Here is a 6,000-nt window from a genome sequence, read left to right on the forward strand (position 1 = left end):
CTCCCACATCCCTGCAGTGCTTTGGGGAGTAGCAAGATGATGTCCCACTTGTGCTTGGAAAAATTCAAGAGAAGGAAAAGTCAGTTCCCTTCTCTCTCTCTGATCCATAAACAAAGCAGTTCGGTAGAACAACGCAGGCTATTCACAGGAGGCCTGATTTAACAGGGATAACAATGGAAACAAACAAAGCCCCCCAAAACAGGAAGGTAAAATCATGCTGCTTTTCTAACAGGAGCACAAAAAACTCATTCAAGCCTGAAAGGAAATTACAAACCACAAGAAAAAGAACCAAAAGAAACGCTCTGCCTTGATACAACTCTCTGATCGTTCCAAAGGAAATTCTCCACAGATCATAAGCAATTACCAGTCATTTCGCCTCTGTAAATAAATAAGGACTTGGGTTTCTGTTCAGGTGCTGGATGTGTCCATTGAGGGTTCAGGGGTACCGTGGGGTAGTTTAGGGCTGATCCTGCTGAGAGAATGCAGTCTGATAGCCTGGAGTATCCTCTCTGCCAGTGAAGTGCTCCTTGTCAGGGGTTGTGTCATGCCATCCTCAGGCAGCTCAAACAAGCCAAGGAGGGAGGGCCTGCAGCAAAGGAATCCTGGGGGGAGAGGGGAGAGGAACAGTGAACAGGTGAGGACAGCCTGTGCTTCACAAGAACGCTCAGATTACCTGGAACCCCTTTGCAGAGACTTGCTTAACTCCTGGCACTGTCCCTGTCCCAGGGAAGCTGCACTAGTGTCCTGGGTTGAGCTGGCAAAACGCCAACTGTCCAGGACAGAGTGAAGAGGGTTCCTTCTCCCCCCAACCAGCCAAGGGAAAAAAAGAAGAGAGAGAGAAAAGAAAAAACCTCAAAAGCAGGTTTATGCTGGAACTAACTACATGTATTTACACAGAAAAGAGAAAATTAAGAGGAAACTACAATATAACACACACTTACACAAGTTATGTATAACAAGAAATAATTTCCCACTTCCCAGTAAACACAAATTCTACCATTTCAACTACAAATCATTCTAGAGAAGTCAATTCTTCAGAGACAGACTTAAGCAGAGAGAAAAGCTAAGAACAAACATTTTACTTCCCTAAGATAACATGATGGTAAGCTGGTAGTCCGGGCTTGGGCCTCCCCATCCCTCCTGGGACAGCAGAGTGTCTTGCTGGGACCACAGCTGTGAAGCAACTGCCTAAGCCACTCCCACACACCAGCTCTTACCCCTTTTGAGATGATGCAATATGGTATGGAATACAATATTATTGGCCAGAAGAAGTCAGCTGTTAGCTAGCTCAGTCCAGCTCAAGTCAGCTGACAATTCCCAGGCCTAGCTGAACTTTTAAAAACTAAATTTAGGCCCATCTGGCCAAACCCATAACAACTAGGACTGTGGGTCTGGGTCCTCTCCAGGCACAATGCAGCTACTGATAATAACAGCATCAGCAATGCACTCATTTTTTTATCAGCTCAAATTGCCATGATAGAAACCCAAGAAAAGCAATCCTTTTCCAGATTGTAACTCCAGAGGGCTCAGGGACACTCAGCATGCACAGACAGAGCAGCACAGACACAGCAGAGGGCTCAGGGACACTCAGGAGGCACAGAACCTGCAGCACAGACACAGCTGAGGGCTCAGGGACACTCAGCATCCACAGAACCTGCAGCACAGACACAGCAGAGGGCTCAAGGACACTCAGCATGCACAGAACCTGCAGCACAGACACAGCAGAGGGCTCAAGGACACTCAGCATGCACAGAACCTGCAGCACAGACACAGCAGAGGGCTCAGGGACACTCAGCAGGCACAGACAGAGCAGCACAGACACAGCTGAGGGCTCAGGGACACTCAGCAGGCACAGAACCTCCAGCACAGACACAGCAGAGGGCTCAGGGACACTCAGCATGCACAGAACCTGCAGCACAGACACAGCAGAGGGCTCAGGGACACTCAGCATGCACAGAACCTGCAGCACAGACACAGCAGAGGGCTCAGGGACACTCAGCATGCACAGAACCTGCAGCACAGACACAGCAGAGGGCTCAGGGACACTCAGCATGCACAGAACCTGCAGCACAGACACAGCAGAGGGCTCAGGGACACTCAGCATGCACAGACAGAGCAGCACAGACACAGCAGAGGGCTCAGGGACACTCAGCCACTGCCATGGCTCTTCATGCACAGGGCACAAGCTCAGACACTCTGAGAGCAGCAGTTATGGAGGGTGAAACAGCTCATCTCTCAGACAATCTTTACTTACCCAAATCTTGAACAAAACAAACACTATCTGGGGTAAGAGTTAGCTGTGCACTCAAAATGTCTAATTTTATATGAGCTGCCTGAATCTCCCACGTCCATGCAACTGAACAGGAGACAACCATTAGTTATAGGCCATCAAGGGGATAAATCTTCATCTTTAAAATAGCATATATTTGAGCTGATTGCTAAACTAAGTGCTGTGAAAAATAAGGCCTTTCTGAGGTTACCAGGAAAACCTTACAAAAGCCAAGTTCCAATGAACAAGAAGACACAGCAAGATCTTGCCTTCTGCCTACAACACACTTCATTTTGCTGATTAACAAACCTTAGCAAGAGACCATTCTCACAGAGGCATTTCTTCTCTGCTGAATGCAGCCCAGGGATGCAGAGCCCAAGCCACCTACCCTGCCTGGGCACGCTGTGAACCAGCTGGATCCTGGGATTGTTCACCATTTGCCCCACAGGATCATGTTCTTCCTTCCCAGCAAAGGCCAGCTGGGAGAATGCAGTCTGATAGCCTGGAGTATCCTCTGTGTCAATGAAGTGCTCCTTGTCAGGGGTCGTGTCATGCCATCCTCAGGCAGCTCAAACAAGCCAAGGAGGGAGGGCCTGCAGCAAAGGAATCCTGGGGGGAGAGGGGAGGGGAACAGTGAACAGGTGAGGACAGCCTGTGCTTCACAAGAACGCTCAGATTACCTGGAACCCCTTTGCAGGGACTTGCTTAACTCCTGGCACCGTCCCTGTCCCAGGGAAGCTGCACTAGGACTGTGGGTCTGGGTCCTTTCCAGGCACAATGCAGCTGCTCATATTAACAGCATCAGCAATGCCCTCATTTTTTAGCAGCTCAAATTGCTGTGATACAAACCCAAGAATAGCAATTCTTTTCCAGATTACAGCTTTTCTCTAAGTACATTCAAAAAGAGTTCTAGTCCTGGATCCGGTTACTGTCATTCAATTTGGGCTACCTGAGCCCCCAGACTGCTGGACTGCCTTTCAATCTCCAGAGCTTTCCCCCAGATTCCACTTTCAGGCTAAGACACTACAGCCTGTCAGGTTGTGAGTATTCTCAGGCCTCCTGACTAGGACAGTTACAAGTCAAAAGTGGGCCCAGCTTTCCAGAAGGAATGCAAGCTGACAGTAGCCTAATTCCCTTCAGTGGAGCTCTACTCAGCCAAATCCAGGCTCAAACACAGCTCAAACCAGCTCTGCCATTTGCTTTGAAAACACACTTCCCTTTGTGCAGTGAAGGATGAAAAGGTATGAAAAGCCTCAAGCTGAGTCTCACCACAACAGTGGGCCTGAAGAAATGCCAAAGGAGTTTATTGGAGGGGCCTATTCTGGTGAAAGCTCCTACTTTTCAGACCTCCAACAGCATCACCAGCAGACCCTGAAGAAGTGTGGCACCTACCACAGCTTGGGGTACTCAGTGTCCATCACGGGAGGACATTCTGTTAATGTCTTGGTGATGCCAACAGCACGGATCTGCTTTTCAACTTGTCCCAGACTCTTTCTGGATTTCAGGAATCATCATTTTCTGCAAAACCATTCCAAACCTGTTAGTGTGACATTTAGAGAAAATGTCTTAGAATGATTTATCACCCTATGGTGACCAAAGAAAAGGAGAAACCACATAAAGCACCAGGAAACAGAGAACACAAGACAATTTGTTTCTTAACAATTGCTGCCCTCTTACATAGATGTTTACACATATAAACTTGTTACAAAGGATAAAAACCAGAGACAGCAATGATTCCCTTTTATGACCCGCTCAGGAGATCAGTAACTTGAACTATCAGTGAGGAACTGTGGGCAGAAAATCAGAAATGAACCCCAAAAGGAGAGGCACCCGGGCAGTCAGATTAGCGCCAAACCTCCTTTGCCATTTCAGCCAGAGAGACAACTCTTTCCTGCTTCAAAGGCAAAAACTGCACAGCAGCCTGAAATACAACCCAAGCCAACAGAACACACTCCCTTTGGCTGTATGCTGCCAAGTATTTCCTGCAGAGCTCATGCCCCATTTCCTGTGCCATACTGGTTAATGAAGACGAGAAAGCAACGAGAAAAAGGATGAAGTAAAACTCCAGATGAAAACAAGAGAATTGCTTTAGAGTCAGCAGCAAAATGCATTCTAAGAAGGAGACAGAAAGGGCAGCCTTCATAAATGTTCCCTTTTACTGAAGGGCATTAAGTTGCTGCTCCAAAGTTTGCCTAAAAACTGCTCATCTTCTCGGGCACCACAACACTGAAACGTGGAACGCTGGAAGCACCACTTCCATTTGGTTGGTGGAACACCATTGGAAGAACCCTGTAATTCTTGCTCCTCTACAGGAGGCATCAAGCAGATTTTAAAGGATTAATAACAGACCTTGTGTGATCTGTGTAGAGATAACATCACGAATTTCATCAGCATGGCCATCTGCCTGGGGATGATTTCAACAATGTGTCACAGCTTTGACAGAGGAACGTAAACCCTTCCTCATAACTTTATTCCCATGAAGGCCAAAATGACACAAAAGCATGGAATGTTTCCCAGCATGAACACAAACTGCAGAGAGCAGTGGTCAGAATGGCTGTGCTGTGTGACAGGGCAAGTGTGTTGCTATTAGCTGGAGATTAAATGGAGACACTTTCAGACAAGTAACGACATCACACACACCAGGAAAGGAGGAGAACTACACAAGTCCTTTAGTTCCATTCCCTCAGTTTTCATGGAGTGTCACCTGCTGTGGCCACTGCCCTTTATGTCCCCCTTGACTACAGAGCATTTGGAGCAAGTCCCTGGAGCCACCAGAGTCCCACCCATGTACAGGATGCCTGATCTGTGCAACTGCACACTCTGAACCACTCGTGTCACACTGGAGCTTTTCAGAGCAAGGAACTTACTTTTGATAAGTTTTGTTGGTTTGGAACTTGGAAGTCTTTGGAATAGCAGAATGAAGACCTGTTTCCTGTACCAGTCAACTGATTCACTGGAAATTTAAAAGAACAGTTATTCAGTTCACAGTGGGCTTTGACTGGTGCTGTCACTTTACAGAAAACACAGATAAAGTTGTTCCCATCTCTTTAACTGATAAATGTGACATTTTTGCTCCTGAAGTGTTAACCTTTGGCATGACTGCACACTGCAGAACCAAAGCCCACAGAAGTCAGTTTTGAATGCAATTTGAGCTCATACTCACGGGGGCATATGCTCCATGATGCTGTTTAGCAGGTCAAAGCCTTGGGGATCACTGGCTTTCAAGGCAATCAGCTTCAGGAATCCCCCCAACACTCCAGGCTGCAAGGAAAGCAAACATGAAGCTCTAGGCAACTGTTCTTCCTAAGTGGCCCAGCAGAAAGTTGGCTCTGACCATCGAAGACACGCAACAGTGCAAAAGCATCCCTAACCTAAACCAGGATTCTGATCCTGCAGTGCAGGACAAGGAAGACACGTTGTGGCTCCTTCTCACTCACTCACTCCCTCACTCCACTCACTACACTCACTCCCTCACTCACTCACTCCCTCACTCCACTCACTCCACTCACTCATTCACTCCCTCACTCACTCACCCACTCCACTCACTCCCTCACTCCCTCACTCACTCCACTCCCTCACTCCCTCCCTCACTCCACTCACTCACTCCACTCACTCACTCTCCTCAAGCCTGTTCTGAACACAAGCCCTGAGAGTTCTGCTGGTCCGCATGTTCCACAGGAAGCAAACAAGGTAAGAAAATTCTGGGAAACTGCCACTTGCCAAAACCAAGT

The 6,000-nt window shown here is 47.7% G+C and overlaps 1 long non-coding RNA gene across 1 annotated transcript; it reads right to left on the reverse strand.

Annotated features, from left to right (window-relative positions):
• Positions 1-2,228: 2,228 nt before the first annotated feature.
• LOC139674038 (uncharacterized) lies at positions 2,229-5,605 on the reverse strand. Its single transcript, XR_011698254.1, has 4 exons — positions 5,433-5,605; positions 5,137-5,222; positions 3,662-3,806; positions 2,229-2,878 (listed from the first exon to the last, which is right to left on the reverse strand). It is a non-coding gene; the product is annotated as an uncharacterized lncRNA (long non-coding RNA).
• Positions 5,606-6,000: the final 395 nt, after the last annotated feature.

The sequence above is a fragment of the Pithys albifrons genome, chromosome 7 (genome assembly GCF_047495875.1).
Source record: "Pithys albifrons albifrons isolate INPA30051 chromosome 7, PitAlb_v1, whole genome shotgun sequence".
NCBI lineage: Eukaryota > Metazoa > Chordata > Aves > Passeriformes > Thamnophilidae > Pithys > Pithys albifrons.